This window comes from Vicugna pacos, chromosome 1 (genome assembly GCF_048564905.1).
Source record: "Vicugna pacos chromosome 1, VicPac4, whole genome shotgun sequence".
Taxonomy (NCBI): Eukaryota; Metazoa; Chordata; class Mammalia; order Artiodactyla; family Camelidae; genus Vicugna; species Vicugna pacos.
The window spans coordinates 426757-444249 of record NC_132987.1 but is presented as its reverse complement, the minus strand read 5'-3'; the positions used below and the strand labels follow the sequence as shown (position 1 = coordinate 444249).

Below are 17493 nucleotides of genomic sequence, written 5' to 3'. Positions count from 1 at the left end.
TAAGTCCAAAGTAAAATGGACGAGGACTCCACAAGACAGAATGCTATACTAGTCATTAAAAATCATGCCAGGGGAGATAGAATATTGTAGAAAAATGTGTAATAAGCCGAATGGAAAATGGAGGTCTCCACACAGTATACAGGCACACATTGCTCGCTGGTTTTCATGACAGAGGTAATACACACTGATGAAAAGAACAGAAAATAGATGTTAATGTGTTAATTATTATCTCTGAGTACTGGCACCAGGATAGATCCTTTTGACCCTTTTTTCAGACATTTATATTAAATACACACTATTTTTCATCTGAAAAATGCATTTTTAGATGTCTAGTACCACACATTGGAAAATTACACGAGTACTTACAGAAACAAATAACTAGGAGACACCGCAGCAGCGTCACAAAGTGTAGAAAGGGCGATCCTGAATAACACCGCGCAGTTACATAAGGACCCACAAAGTGAGAGCACCTGCTGTAACAGGGCGCGGCCCCCTTCCATTTGTCAGATGTGTCTTCAGGGCTGAGGCAGTTCTGAGCACGGCCAGTGTCAGTGCTGGTGTCTGGAGGGATGCCACTGGAGGTGAGGGCACCTGCAAGCCGAGAGGAAGAACAGAAATCATCCTCTGCTTTTTCTGTCTTGTTTCTTTGTTACTTTTAAAGAGAGGCGGAAATAAGATAAACTGGATCTTTCCTACTGAAATTTCAGTAATGAAACCATTTTTAAAGTGATCACAACTTATATTCTGCCTATGACTGTCTTTTCAACAAAGCATCATATTTATAAAATGTTAATTAACTCAGTTAATTAACTACCTGTTGAAACATTCTAGTAAAGAGCATGAACTGCAGAATGTAAAAGAACCACACCTGCAGTGACTAGCTCAGCTGTCTTGACGGCAGTGCAGTCAGCCCCCACCATCCCGTGGCCCTGAGCTCCTGATGCTGGTAAGAGAGCGCGCTGCTGCCTCAGATGGAAAGAAAAGGTGAAAGCATTTTCTGAAATCTACAGCACTGACAAAGCATAACTGATAAATCCCAGGCTCCTTTGAGGCTGTCATTTTCCGTTTCTGGCCAACACCCGTCAATGAGCAGAACCACCCCATTCCCGAGTCATGGGACTCACGTGGGCAGAAGTTTTGGAGAAATTTCCAGGTATAGAATGTAAACCAAATATACATAAAACTCTGAAAAAGAAAAGATGCAATAATCTGATTTTGGAAGACACTAAAATATTCTCCTAAGCCTTAATACTTGGAAAGGCTGGGCTTCTACTAAGCCACTTATTTATTTCACAGCCAATGAGCATCTCCCACAAACCCTGTTTCCCTGTGTCTGCTGGGAGCTTCAGGCACATTGATGTTGTCTATCTTATAAGTCACAAGGCAGAGGCGTGTGTCTCACGCTTGCAACTCTCACACAGGCTCAACTCCTAGCCTCACTGTATGAACTTGGCCCCATTTTCTCACCTGTTTATTTGGTATCTGTTCTTCTGTAAGCTGCCTGAAATGCTTCTTGGAACAAGTCAGAAGAATGAGTGGGTAGAGAAATGGACAGATGGACAGGTGAGAGATGGGCAGAAAAACAGAGAGTCTCCAAGAGAAGGGGAGCAATCAAAATTACCTATGCAAAACCCTCTTCTAGTCAGGGAAGGAAACCACCACGGAGAAGTGTGAAGAGGCAGGTTGCTTAGGACTGTTTCCTGGGTTCCATGAAAAGTCACACCAAGAGATGAGAGGGTAGAACTATAAATAATAAAAGAAAAAATTCATGCATGTTTGAAAAATATATCTACATTATGTACTTTCTAAAGAATAGAGTCAAATCAGCAAGGCCCAATAACACAATCCTTGGGTATTTACAGAAGTGAGAATCCCATCTCCAATCTGCAAGGCATCCCTTTGGAGCACTGAGAGTCTACACGGTGCGGTCATAAAGCCATCACCGCAAAAGCGATGCTATCCTGCACTTACGAGGAAAGAGCAGCTGTGCTCGGTCTGCCTACACGTGTCTTTTACACCCCTCAGCACCTCTACGGGGGAGGGACGCCTAGTGAGCCCCATCTCTGCAGGACAGAAAACAAGTCCAAGAGAGGCTAAGCTGACCTATCAATTCTCCATCTCACAGGACTTGTCACTCCAGACCAGGACTCGAACTCGGACCCACGTTTGTAACCACAGTACTACCGTATTTTATGTGCTTTTTGTGTGTATAATACATTTGTTTCTGGCATGAAAGGGTATTTAATAAATGATCGGTTGTCTTGTCTATCTCATTAGCTCACAATCTTTATATTTTTGAATTGTACTCTTCCCATGGAGAAAGGAACGGAAAGAGCGGGGATCAGAATGAGGTGGGGCTCCATTCTTTACCTGTTGCCTCATCTCATCGAAGTCCCCAAACAAGGAGATAGAGCAAATGTTCTCGTCATCATTTAAAGAGAGGGCTCCAGTGATGGTGACTTACTCAACTCCAAAACCAAGTCTGGGGGAAGGGCACATGCAGCAACGAGAGCAGTATCACCTGTAGGAAGGCGAAAAGAGCTCAGGGGATGGCTCAATGGGTCAGCCTGATTTCATTTCAATCGATAATACAATAACACACTCTAAAAAATCTAGCATGCAATGGATTTGCTCTTTCTTGACATCTAGCAAGTTTCCACATCTCACATGTAACATTATCACGAACTAGTGAAAGGAAGAGTCCACAGACAAGGAAAATCAATGCCACAGGCAGGCTGAAACACAGGCTGGAGGAAAGGAAGGGAAAGGGCATAGTTAAGAAGAGGCGAAATTCTGGGAAAAAGACATCATCACAAGGACTCTCAAGCATCATCCAGCAATCATATAATCATTCTTTCAAGGGAGAGTTACTTAGGTCCTATTTTGTGCAACATTGTACAGTGGGCGAAGCAAGAGCACAGCGTCCATGGTGGCAGCAAGTTGCGGAGCTCCAATACACTTCTGATCCCGGTACCTTGCACACTTGTCCTCAGTATAAAGGCAAAATATATAGTAAAATAATCCAATGTAAACTCTATGCAATGCTGAAAAAAATTAAAGAATACCTAAATACCTGGACAGACACACCACGCACATTCCTGAATCAAATGACAGCATTCTTGGGATGGCAGTGCTCCCCAGAGCGATCCATATATTCAACGTGGACTCGATCACAATCCCAGTGGGTTCCTCTGCAGAAACTGACTATCTGCTGCTACAATTCATATGAGAATTCGAGGATCTCAGTAACCAAACCGTACTTGAAATAGAAGAAGAGTTTGAGAGGACTTGTAATTCTCAATTTCAAACCTTACAACTGTATCTCCAGGTGAGATTAGAGGCCATTTTTAAGTTATAATTGTGTTTATCCTTATTTTCTAAATTCTGTACAACGAATATACCTGTTAGAATAAGAAATTTAAAAAGTAAAGTATCTTTTAAAACATGCAAACCGATTCATTCATTGGGAAAAAAATATTTTGACTATAAAGAAGTAAACAAATATCTAGTGAAAAAGGACTATTTAAAAACAGGAGTGCATTTACATTTTTTGTAAATTGGAAACTGAAAAGCACAAACACATCAAGTTTCTAGGGAGAGTGTTGCAACATATTAATTGTTATTTCCAAAATTCTAATTGAACAATGAAAACTCAAGAAAGAGAAAATCTTGATTGACAGCCAACTGCAAACACATGGAGAGCAAAGGCCTAGAAATCACAGTTCCTTTAACTCTGCTACTAACTCAATAGGAGAGGAAATTCCTCACAGAGGGGACAGTGGAATCCCATGCATAAGACAGGATACACAGTACAAACTGCACTAGAATTGGGGATGATTTCCATAGAAGAATTCTAAAGTTACAACATTGCTGAAAAACTATAAAAACACTGACAGACAGATTAAAACACACAGTCATATATATTATATAGAAACATATGAAGTCTGCTCCCATGTTGCATAGAAATACAAACATATTTGTTCATTTATGGGCACTGATTACTTTATCCCAGGTAGAATATTTCAACTAAAATAGATAATCAATAATACACTCCTCTTGTCAAAACTAGTTGATAAGTTACTCTGCTATGTATGCATAATGTGTCTAAGATAGATTTAAAATTAGTGAAAAAGATTTTTGTATGGTTTCTTGAACCCTTCTCAAAACACCAAGCTTAATTTTAAAATAGATCTGAGCAGTATTTCTATATGATCTTTTCCCTTGTGAAATGAACAACACAGTCTGTTGTCAAAATTCTTTCCTTACAATGATTCACGAGCACCGTATACTCACAAAACTGCTGGACAGCAAGGCACTATCCAGACACTGTGACAAATCAAATGAAACACAAGGAAGACAGTGACCCTATTCTGCAGGGCTTATAATCTGTTCCAACACCGGGTTTTTATTTGATTTGTTTGATTGGTTAGAAAAATAAAATCACTCAAGTACATTCTTCTTTGAGCATTATGTAAATCATGACTCTCTTTTTAGTGTCATGAGCAGGAAAGACTTGAGTATGAATTGATTAGAACAACTAGGCACAATCATCACTGGAGCCTGTGTAATAAATAAGTACATGAGATCTAAAATAAACCTACACAGATCTCTGCAAGGAAAATGAAGAGGTGAGTTCCCCAATGAGAAAACAAACAATCAAGAAATCAAAAAAGGAAAACTTTTTCATTAATGATTCCAGGCAGTAGTGGAGCATGGTGGTGAAGATCACAAATGCTGGGGACAAACATGAGGGTCTGAAATCCCACAGCACTGGGTAGCTGTGACACTGATATTTCAGTGAAATTTTCTGCACCTCAGTCTCCTATCCATAGACTGGGGACAACCACAGCACCCATCTCCTAGAACGGTCTTAAGAATTAAGTTATTTTTTATATAAAAGTTTAAATAAAATACCTCAGATTTTAAATATTACCCCAAAAGCTCAAGGAACAAAGAAAACAGTGATAAATTGAAGTTCATCAAATGTTAAAAATTTGCTTCAAAGGACACCATCCAGAAGGTGAAAAAACAACAGAGAGGAGAAAATTTTTTCAAATTATTTATCTGATTAAGTATTTGTATCTTCAAATAAAAGAAAAAAACTCCTACAACTCAACAAGAAAAAGAGAACTCAATTAAAATGTGTATAAAGTATCTGAAAATGTATTTTTCAAAGAAAATATACAAATGGCCAATAAGCACAATCAAACGATGTTCAATATCATTAGCTGTAAAAGAAATCAAGTCAAAACCACTAGGAGAAACCACTTCACACTTACTACAATAGGTTATAATAAAAAAAATGTGTAACAAGCACTAATGAAGACACAGAGGAAGCGGAGCGCGCAGCCCTTGCTGGTGAGGATGTAACACAGTGTGGCCACTTTAGAAAACAGCCTGGCAGGTCCTCAGAGAGTTGAACATTTGGTTTATGAATGACCCAGCATTTCTGCTCTCTGGTCACACAAGTAAGAGAACTGAAAACAAATGTCCACATAAAAATTCCTACAGGAGTATTCACGGCGCCATTACTCTTCACAAACAAAAAGCAGAAACAACACAAACGACTATCACCTGATGAATGGGTAAACAGTAGGGCCCAGATATACAGTAGAATATAATTCAGCAATAGCAAAGCATAGAGTACTGACCCAGGCCACAACCTGGAAAAACATTGAAAAAGTTACTCAGTGTGAAAGAAGTCAGTCACAATAGACAGTTCCATTTACATGAAATAACTTGTTTTACATGAAATGTCCAGCACAGGCAAATCCATAGAGAGAGAACAATGGCTGCCTGGGGCTGGGGGAGGATGAGGAAGATGGGAATGACTGCTTGTGCATACAGGGCTTCCTGTTGGGGGATGAAAATATTCTAAGATTGACTGCGATGCACAATTCTGGGCTTTGAGTAAAAACCGCTGCACATTTTACTGGGTGAATTGTATTAAAACTGTTAAGGACAAAAGCACCTAGGGCCAGAACCTTCAAATAGTAAATGCAAATTGCTAACTTTTATTACAGGAAGAAGAAACTGCCCTCAGCATGAAAGCAGGAGATCGGCAAATATGGGTTAACAGAATTGGACAAGAGCATTTCACTTGAAAGAGTTGCTGAGTGTACACGAAATATTCAGAAATAGGAAAATCAGCTTGACATCACGAAGAAGCATTCTGCTTCAAATGCAGATCAAGGATTCGGCAAGCCCAGCTGCTAGAAATAACCAGAGAAGAAACCTGGTTCTTACAACAAGCACCAGAGCCAACAAGGAAATGGTGGTGAGGAAAGCAGGCAGCCAAAAATCTGGAACAGTTTGCTACAAATAATTTCTCCACTGAAAATTCAAAAATAAAATGAAAGTGATGCAATGCTGAGCTGGCCTCACGTTAAAGGGCTTCCTCTGCTGCTCGACAGTTCTGTAACCCCGAATGAGAGACTCAGGAGAATCAGGATGGCTCCTGGCAGTCCCCAAGTGACTGCCCACCAGCACGTTTACCACCATCACATCTGCCAGGGTTGTATTGCAGAGAAGAGACCAACTTCTAAAAGGCACAGGAAATGTTTACCAGGGAAGAAAAGGCTGCTGTCAGTCCTGGGACAGAGGCAGTGTGAGCAGAGGCCAGAAGGCTGCAGGTGAACTGGAGCAGACCTGGGGCAGGAAGGGACCACGGAAGAGCAGATCTCAATTTTCTACTCTCTCTCCCTCGGGTAGGAGAGATAAAGCCTGCATCCTTCTCACCTGGAACTGTGGGTTCTGGCTGGCAGAAGTCTTACGTACAGGGAATGAATACTCAAGACTCTGTGGAAAAAGTCACGAAAGAGAGAGGGCGTAGGGACCCAACTCCACGAGCCTCTCAAATGCTCCCATATTTATTGTGTATAATCAAAGGAAAACGTCATTAACAGTTGTGCGATAGTAAGCAGGAACTTGGGGAAAGAAGGATGAGACAGAGATTGTAGAATCCACCATGAGTACAAAGGCTTAGTGTATCTTTAGGTAAGTCATGGGGTGAGGGGAATAAGATACATTCTTTAGACATGTGAATTACAAAGCAGACCACCAGACCAGCTAGGTCCTTGCTTGGGGGATAATAGAGTATCTAACTGCACACAAGCCCAGCCTTTATAGCTGTGGGCCTGGGTCATTGCTTTGCGATGAGCAGAGTGCTATCTAAAACATCATCTATGCAAGCAAAGCATTATCTCTGCTTTTTAAGGCAAGGAGACAGGAGTGAGGATGCACAGGCACTTGCTTGCAAAGCAGTTACTAAGCATACGTTTTCTTCTTAAATTTGACAGGCGGCTGGGGTCTGTTACAATTTGTTAACCCAATCATGGGCTCCCACATGGAACCATTATGGAGGACACCCTAAGGTGACAAATCCTGGCTCCAGGTCTTTTCCTGCCAGCTTCAGCCACTCTAGCAGAGTCTAGGCACATTCCTGAATAATGATCATACAGAACCACCCACACTGTTAACTCCTGGTGCTTGAAACTTAATTTTAGCTCTACACAACTTAACGTAGAAAAGTTTCAGAAATAAAAGATATTATATTTACTTTATATCTCACCATAGGACTGATTTTTCTGATTGCTCTAAGCTGCTTCTTCTTGGTAAAGCACCTAATTCTGCAGGTGAATTCAGTACTTTCTTTGGGCATAACTAGCCAGTTTGGGCTCGCTAACTTCTATTGGTCAAATACCGATACACTTAATTGATTTCATTGTTCATCAATTTCAGCTGGGAGCAGAGGGAGTGTCACTCTGTTCCTCAGCCCAACCTCAACTCTTTATCATCAGCAACTCAGGACTCCGGAAACGAAAAAAAAGCTTTTGTTTCCCTTCTACAGTTTCAACAAACCCAACAGGATACATAAGCCTGGAGAAAGAATTCAACACAAATGTTAAAACAAAAATCAATAAACCTGAAGCAACTCCATCTCCGAATCATGATACACAATGACATGAGATTAAGTGTGTCAGGCCCAAAGCATGGGTGAGCCTGACCACCTGATTTCTATTCTTCAAAGGAAGGAAAGTTTTCCTATTTTTTATTATCACTCTGTCATTGTTTCTGATTAAGCCAAAAACTAGTGTATGAAATAATTAAGCATTGAAATAACAGATTTTTGTTGTATCAATTACAGAAGGCATTCAGAGGTGTTAGGAAAAACCACCTCTGTAAAAAATGCAAAATTTCTTCCACTGTGAAGAACACGTATACAAAATGCAACAGAGAATTCAAGCTCTTGTGGAGAGGAGCAAAAGCCACAGAATCAAAGCAAAGTCATTACTATGAGTCAACTCAAAATTCACTGGACAATCATGTTCAATGCATTCAATGAAATTTAAAGGCATACTGCAAACCATACACTTAATGATCTGCAGGCTAGAGGAAGAATTTCTCTCTTTAACAGACAAGAGTAATCAATAGGGTGTCCCACCAAACAAGGACCAAAGAACAATCAGGTTTTTAACAGTTATGATAAATCAGCATTTTCTAAAGATCAAAATCCAGAAATTTTAAACATTCATTCACACCACAATGAAACAAGCACTTAAAAAAAAAAGAAAATAAGCCCATAGAACATGTACATAGATCAATGAGAATTTCTTGAGACGCTGGAAGAAACAGGCTATAGTCTTTTACTTGAGAAATAAAACTACTTTTAAAGATAAATGCTAAAACACATTTCATCATTCATGTTGCCTTGAAAAATCTGAGGCACTTGTATCTGATTAGAAAAGCAATTCTGAGTAATAGTGTGTTACAATTCAGAGCGAGTTTGCTTTAGAAGAAAAGAGAAAAGAAAAGCTACTGTTTCTCATATACTGCACAAAGTGTGAAGTGTCTCCCTGCCTCTTTCTCCTCCTGTTTTCTAAGCTCATGCTTCCCAACCCTTCTGAAACAAGTATGAGAACCTCTTATTCCCGCCAATATGCCAAATGACAAAAGAAAATCAATTTATTTGTGTAAGTATATGCTTAAACCTTGAACTGGAAGAGAAAGATATCAGAAGTCTATATGGAACTTATTTCTACATTCCTGAAATCACACACACAAACGTTCACACAGACACAGACACAGACACATACCCCCTGGATTACTGGGAAATTCACAAACTTAGGATTTCCATCTTCTAGAAGATAACTTTGTAGTTAGTTTAAAATACAAAACTGTCAGCTTTGGAAAGCCTTGATCACCTGCTAAACCATCCAAATATCAAAGAGACCCAATTAGCCTTCTCGGTAGAATGTAATTTCCCATGATGGCAAAACATACCCTAAAAAGTTCTGGATCTAAGTCTCGTGTTTATCACTAGCTATGATCGTTTTTAAGCACATTAACAGATTCAGAAACGTATGTCTCAACAACATTTATTCTTATTGAAATAGTATACGTGTTCATTTGCCTATACAGAGACCAGGTCCCATCATGGAGTTTAAGAGCTATTTTGTGTATTGCAATATTTATTTTTAAGTGCAGAAAAGGAGGGTGGGTATTACTCAGTTGTAGAGCACCTGCATAGCATGCACAATGTCCTGGCTTCAGTCCCCAGTACCTCAAAAAAAAATAAATAAAATAAGGGCATATTTAAAAATGAGTAAAGTTATAAGAAAAATGCAGACTAAAAACCACTGCAATCTAGGAGACACAATTACAATAAAAAAAACAAGAGTTTCTGTCAATTATTGGCTATTTGCCAATCGCAGAGACAACCAGAAATCACACCTGATAACCATCACGTGTGATTCTCAGCAACCCTACTAAGTAGACACGGATGAGAAACCAGGCTCTGCAGATGAGGAGACGGAGCTCAGAGGAGCCGGGGACGCTGACCGTCCTGCTTCCCGTGACACCACATCAGCCCAGGGCAAGCGCTGACGGAGCTGCAATGAGGGGACACCCAGCTGCATGGAACCTTGGGGCACTGGGGAGTCCCAGAAAACACTAAAAACTGTTCAGTGAAAAACCAGCTCAAATATAATACACTGTGCCACATTCTTTAAACAGGGAACATGAGTGAGACCTTTTTGATGCCTCCGTGTCCTTTCTGCCATCGTCAGTTACTTGCCCTCACAGCGTGACCAGTGATGAACTGGACCCCATATGAAGCGCACTCAGATGGCAGAGCATTTGAAGCTGGTTTATGAAGTTTGTAAGACTCTGTCTGTGCCTCACACTGGCGGTCATCCATCACTTCTCACCGGTGTGGACGTACCACCTGAAATCACTCCTTTCTGCTTTTTAAAATCCCTTCATCTACTCCAGACTTTTCAACAGCAAAGAAGCAGCTAAACCACAGACAGTGGACAGCTTTTCACCAAATTTCTTGAACAGCCCATCGGACTACCTGGAAGCCCTTTACTTTTATTAAACCCACTTCCAGGTACTTCATCATTTTCTGATTGGTGGACTTGGCCTCTGACTGAGCTACTCAGAGAGCTCCCAGCCTCACATCCGTGAGAGGACCCTGCTGTTGGGAGAAATCAGTGAGAAAGGCGTACATCCCCCAGTCATGTCTGCATGGCTAGAAGTGCCACAACGTGCTAAAAATTTATACCATCATAACCCCTGGGCTCCCATGGACTGGTTTCACATTAACCAAACTCATGAGACACTGATGCAAGAAAACCAGAAATTTAACTTATTAATGTAACAGAAGATGTGAAACTATGAACCAGACTGCAATATCAGAGTTCAACCATGAGTATATGTTCTCCTCCACGGCCCAAACACGGGCAGGCAGTCACATGGCAAGTGTGGACAGAAGCAGAGCAGGAAGGATTTCTAGATGAATTCAATGGACTAAATTTCTGTTATACCAACAGATCTGCTGCCTGGAAAACAATTAATTCTAATCACGGTGCACTCTTCGTGGACAGTTGCCGAGACACGACTGTGAGCACCTGTGTAACTCTCCTTTCCCTGTCCTTTCTGGGCTAATTGATGCACAGACGTACAGAAATCGAGGGATGCAGATACATCTAAACACCCAAAGCCCATTCTGGGAGCCACAATACCATACAGCCAGGGTTAAAATACTTGCTCTGCCACTTACTAGTTCTGTGACCTTGGTCAACTTACCCTCTGTGTGCCTCAATTTCCACACTGTAAAACTGGGATAACAATCAAACCTTCCTTACTCGCTTGTTGAGAAGATTGAAGGATTCATTTCTGTAAAACGCTCAGAAAAGAATGTAGCACATTTTGGGTGCTCAACAAATGTCAAATTAATATTACAGTGGTTTACAAGTCTCCTTCCTAATCATCTTCTGTGTTTCCTGGCTAGACTAATACCCAAAGGATATTCTTATTTCTCCTTTTATAAACTCATGGGATGCACCCTTCTGTTCCATCCCACCACCTGTTTAAACTGATGGAAGGGATACCTCCTCCCCACTCCTCTGGGCCATGCAGAGTGCTACTCCCTTCACAGCCCTGATGCCTGGCCCACAGCTAGCCCTCCTCACATTAACAGATTGAGTTGTGATTCCAGGGAGACAAGCAGGGCATGTGAAACCCTTCCTTTCCCTCCAGTGTTGACTACCCTAGGGAAGCACCCTGGATGCTCAGCTGCATTGCAGAACAGCCCTGTGCATGATGGGGCACATTCTCTCAAGGGAAGGCTTGCTGTGGCCCAGAGATACCTGGGACAGGGTGAGTCTCTACTTCTGGGACACAGTATCATGACACTCATTTATCCACAGCCCTGAAGTTCATGGAGAACGTGGCTTCATCAGTAACAAAGAAGACATTTATCACCTGCCTACTCTTTTGTGTCATCTCTCAGTTGGCTGCTGGAGACAACATGTGTATAAGTATTGGTTCCCCTTAGGCCCCAACATATATGAAGTAACAAAAATTTCTGTGGCTTAACGTTGGTCCAGGGCGACTGTGTAACAGTTCTGACTCTGCTGATGCTAAATTATGGGTGTAGGAATTATGGAACCTCCTCAAATATCTTTCATCATAAAATCAGCTTTTCTTATTTTCTTGTTTCTTTGTAATTACCAAAGACTATAAAATGATGGCTGCACACAAAACAGCAGCTAAAGTTTATGAGCTCTCTTGACATACCCACTGTGGTAAACACGTTACATAATTACTAATTCTCACAATTCTACAAAGCAGATATGAGTGTCCCCTTCTCACAGACGAGGGGAAAACTCAGAACGAGCTGACTCAGGATCACGTGGTTCAGTGTCAGCACGTGCAGGCAAACCCAAGTCAAGAAACTACACCCCATCATATATGTACCAAATCAACTCCCACCAATTAACACACAGCGGCGGGGTCAATACTCAGGGAACTCAACACACTTTTCAGCTTTATGGTGCTCCAGAGGCAGCTTCTAGCTGTTTTAAAATATCCCGGCTCACTGGTTTCTAACACTAGAAGAAAAGCCCGATTTTGCCGTTGTTTGCACAGCAAGTCTGAAATGTTCACAGCGAGATAAAAGAATAAAACTATGATATAAGCAGAAAAAATTTTCCAGGTAGAAAGACATAATGGACGTTGTGCTATTCTGAAGCATTAAGCAAAGGAATCAAAATAAAATCACATTGTTTAAGCCTTATTTTACAAACAGAAAAATTAAGACTGTAAAAAGTTGCAACAGCGCCACCTATGGCTAAAAAGACCTTCCAGGTTGCCGGGAAACATGCAACACAAAAATTGACTGTAAGATGAGAAACGAGAATCAGATAACTAGAAGCTTATGTAGCATATACTGCACTTTGCTTCGGGGGGATGGAGGGGTATTCAGTATTTAATCTGATATTGCTAATACTCCTAAATATAAACAAAAGACATAGGCTCATGGAAGCTCATCTTAGAAGAGGAAAGAATCCAGTCCAGCCACTTCATTTTACACCAGGGGAGACTGAGACCTGAGATCTGTCCTCCTGGCAATCAGCAGCAAAGCTCTCCTAGGTCTCATGTCTTGCACTGTAGTAAAAACCAACAGAACTGTACTACGCCTATGTTCATAAAAGTCACGTCTGTATTTTTCCAACAGTAGGTAATCTAAGTATCTTGCAAAATACTTCTCAAAGAGCCAGGAAATCATAGAAGGGTATTGAAATACAAAAACATTTATTTACATATTAAAACAGCATGAGCTTTATTCTCTCTATTAAAAAAGTGACATGTCAAATCAAAATTTTGAAATTTTAAAACCTGAAAAGAGTGCAGAAAAAAATCAAAATTTTCTTTAGTCACAAAAGAGAGGAGCTTATTCCCTGATAATAATCAATGTGGATTTTTCTAAACTTAATGGTTCTGGTCAGAATCCCGAGAAATTAAATGTCTGATGGATGGTTACACGGCAACATGAATTCTGAGCTGTAACAATACACATTCTGTGTAAATAATCTTCAAGGTCGTCTGCTTAAGGCAATTTAAGTAGTCCCTGTCTCACTAGAATGACACAGATTTCATTAAAGCTTCATACTGCACTTAAAAAAAAACAATCCTAGTTACTTTAAGCCATATTAATGTATATCATATATATACATATTGAATATGCATCAGAAATAAGCTACACTTTTTAGTATTCAGAGTTGATACTTCTAAACTATCAGTCACTGTGACAGCACATTTTTATTAAGCACCTCTACGGTGCATTGTATACAAGGCGTCCAGCTCTCACAGTCAGACAAGGTAAACCATATTACTCAAATTTCACAAATGACGAAATATACTTAAGCCATGTAAACAACTAAGATATTCATCATCAGGAAAGAAAAGAGTAAGGATTTTACTTACAATACTCACTGACAAAGTTTTCTTTCATACTAAGACTACATAAAACAAATTCAGTGTTTGGAAATTTTTCAGTAAATAAGCACCACTAGAAAAAACAAGTAACATCATTAGCAACAGTTGGACTTTCAAAGACCACTTCTCTCTTGCACAATAATTATTTTAAATGTTTTGTTTTTAGTTCTCACAAAGCACTAAATTAAAAAAATATTACCTTTAAAGTCATTACCTGAGAATAAAACATTTGTGAAAATGTACAATTTTAATTTATGCCACTCTGCCTCTCATTCTCACTGGTGTCTCTCCTTTGAAGACCTCATCAGGCTGAGATAGCTAAAATCGGTCATTTATGGGCTCACAGGAGTTCGGGAAAACACTCAACGGGAAGCTGATTAGAGGAGCAATTGAGAATTCATCCTGTGCAGCCTGGATTCCAGCATCGACCTAGCCACCGCCAGCTGCGTGTGATTTGGGGCAAGCTGACCCATCTCTCAATCCCTCAGCTACAAAAAAGGAGACACTGATACCTACAATCAAACACTTGCTATGAAGTAAAACATGAGCAAAGCATTTTAGCCTCAGTTAGGAGTCCACTCACAGCGAATTTGGTCATTATGATGATGAGGATGGCTGTTAACAAATTAAGCTCGACCAAACAGGAGAAATCACCTTAAAGGAGAAACATTCTAAGTCCATGAGCATTTCCTTTTGGATGGACTGCAGAATATTCTATAGATTTTTTTTAATAAACCAAATTTTGTCCATTAATTGTAGATTTACAGGTTCATGGACAAGTCTCCAGAAAAATAATTAGAGGCCTCTAACCTCTGAAAATTAAGATGTAAATTTTAAAAAAAATCAGGGAAGAGATTATACCTCATTTGGGAGAGTATGTACTTAGCATGCATGAGGCCCTCAGTTCAGTCCCCAGTAACTCCATCTAAAAACTTTGTTTTTTAAGAAATAGAGAATTAAAGCAAAAGGATGGAGGAATACGGAAATTTTTAGAGACTCATCTCAGATTTAAGATGGGGAAGAAACCATCCAATTCTCAGAAGAAATCTTGAGGACTATGTAAACTGGATCTGAGATGTCTAGTCTTTTAACATTATTCATGAAATCATATTACCAAGTCTTAAAACTACCTGATAACCCACAGTGGTGATACTGATCATAACAGCTACCATCACGTATCGAGCTCCGGCTAGGACTGCTCTGTTCTGACATCTCTGCCCCTAAGGCCTCACCAGGCGGAGAGCACTAAATTCGGTCATTTATGAGCATCCCGTGTAAGTCCTCCATTTGTGCTTCTCACTCTCCCCTCACCAGCTCCTCTGAGGGAAGCACTGTTATCATCTTCCCCACCCGCAGATAAGGCCACTGAGGCACAGACACTAAACCCGTTCCAGGCCACGTCTGTATTTCTGCTGTTTTGCTTTTGACAAAGGAATCTGAGATATCAATTCAAAGCAGACTGTTAAATAATCAAGTCTGTCAGGTCTTCACCTCAAAGAGCAGATACTATAAATTCCTGTTGTAGGATGAGGCTGCCGCCACAAACTGACTCAGCTTGAAATTAATATCCAAGATGAAGCAGCGGATACACGTAAATATTCACGATTGTCAAGTCTGCCCACGGGTCTGGGCCCTTCACTGCCTGAACGGGGGTGAAATCCCCACCCGTGTCTGGGAGGGAAGCGCGGCTCTTCCCGGGCTCACCCAGGCTTCATAGGCTATTTACCCCCACAGACTAGCCTCAACGGTTAAAAGCTCTCAAGATTTTTACACCAGGCAAAACTGAAAGACATTTCTGCAGATGGAGCAATTTCTCAGGCTTAAATTTTTTTGCCTACACTCAGCCAGAGGGAGAAAAGAAACAGGACTCTACAAAGTCTCTGACCCTCACCACTCACAGGAGTAGAATGACCACAGCAGAAGATGGCCCTTCACATTGCAGGATGTGAACAAAATAAAGATGACCCAACAACAGGCACTCCCAGACACAGCGCTCAGCAGTCTTCTGCACACTCACGGTTGTGCAGCCCTCAACACCTTCTATTTCCAGAACACTTCATCAGCCCAAAAGAATCCCCCTATCTCTAGCATTCACCCCGTAATCCCCCTCCACCCAGCCCCTTCCAACCATCACCTGCTCTCTGCCTCTGCATGTGCCTTTTCTGGGCATTTCAGATCACTGAAATCAACAATATGTGGCCGATTGTGTCTGCTTCCTTTCAATTAACATGCTGTTAACAAGGCTTGTATATTTTGAAGTGGCATCAGCATCTCTTTATTTATTTTTTTTTTTGGAAACGTTAAAGATTATTAGAAGGTGGTAAGTACTATCAAAAAGAGTAGAATGGAGCATAAGTGATTGGGTTTCAAAGGGAAAAGTGTGGGTTGAACAGTCAGGGTGGACTTCCAAAAACAGGTGGCCTTTTTCATTTTCCTCTTTTTTTTTTTTCTTTTTTATTCACTCTTACGTGTGAATAATGTTCCACTACATGGAGATACTACATTCTGTTCATCCATTCAGCAGCTATGTATGGACGAGGTCCAGAAGAATGAGTGTAAGGGATGACTAGCATGGATGGCATTTAAGCAAAGGGCAAAATGTGCTTTCAAAAAAAAGCCAACAAACAGAGGCACAAGGAAATTCAGTGCATTTCTGAGCAAAGTGCTTGCTTGCTTCGGCAGGACTACCGTGCAGGGCTGGGGCGGATATTGGCAGGAATCACGGTGAGGGAGTCACCTGAGAAGGCACCCCACTGCAAGCAGCTCAGGCAATCCTCCTCCCTCATCCTGTATTGTTAGAGCAATGTTTCTAGCTTACTCTTATTTCAATTAATAGCATTTAACTGCACGTCTGATCATCACCATCAGACCACATTACCTCCAAGTCACAGAAAATCATTCACTGACCGGAGCAGCACCAGGACATAATGGTGATGGATTAGGGAGTCCTGCAGCATTCCAGCCTGCAGGCACAAACCCCACATGTGCCCTGGTGATGTCCAGAAAATAAAATGCATGGAAATATCTCACTGCTGGAACACGACATCTGCCCTCAAATTGCCCGAAAATCATCCTGGCAAAGCACTACTCAACCTTCTCAGTACAAAAAAAAAAAAAGCCAAGAAGGCAAATTTAGGCTCTTCCATTGAAAACCAGCAACCATCACTACCAGTATCTGAGCTGGAATTCTCCTGACTTTGAAAACCACTGCGCAGTTACTTTTCAAACGTGAAACTTATATATATATACCACGTAGATGATATTGCAGTAGGATTTTTCTTTTCAAAATTTCCAGTTGCAACATTAGCACAAGAAAGTTTATGTTTAGGCTTTAAAAAAAATCAATTATCCTCCATTTTCTTAATTTTGAACTTATTATTATTTTATAAATGGAGCTATGTTGCGTTTTTAAAACCTTTTGATTTCTGAAAACAAGACCTTTATGACCTCACTATTTCAGAGCAAACTTTAACGATTCTTTGAGAGGTGGGGCCTGGGGCGCTCACTAACAGCTCTTTAAATACTGACAAGGATGTGCTATTAAGTAATGCAAAGGCTCTAACTCCACATTAGCTCAGAAAGCAAAGAAACCACACCAAAGACTTCCTTAAATATTTTATATATTCCTATTCTTTTGAATATTAAAGCTCTTAAAACATATGATTTTTTTTGAAAAAGACAACAGCTGTAATAATTTTCCTCTCACCAAGA

At 40.5% G+C, this 17493-nt stretch overlaps 1 protein-coding gene across 4 annotated transcripts in view; it reads right to left on the bottom strand.

Annotated features, from left to right (window-relative positions):
- LOC140699109 (trafficking protein particle complex subunit 9-like) overlaps positions 1-17493 on the bottom strand; it is a 169180-nt gene that overhangs the window by 139283 nt on the left and 12404 nt on the right. The window contains exons 3-5 of one of the 4 annotated variants that reach the window (XR_012077119.1): positions 3074-3259; positions 1622-1743; positions 340-591 (exon numbers count right to left, since the gene is read on the bottom strand). The exons of 1 other annotated variant lie outside the window; for it this stretch is intronic. The gene's annotated coding sequence lies outside the window, so the exon portion shown is untranslated. Of the gene's footprint in view, positions 1-339; positions 592-1621; positions 1744-3073; positions 3260-17493 lie in introns of those variants that run through there. 2 more of the 4 variants (XR_012077121.1, XM_072970890.1) reach the window with 2 other exon arrangements.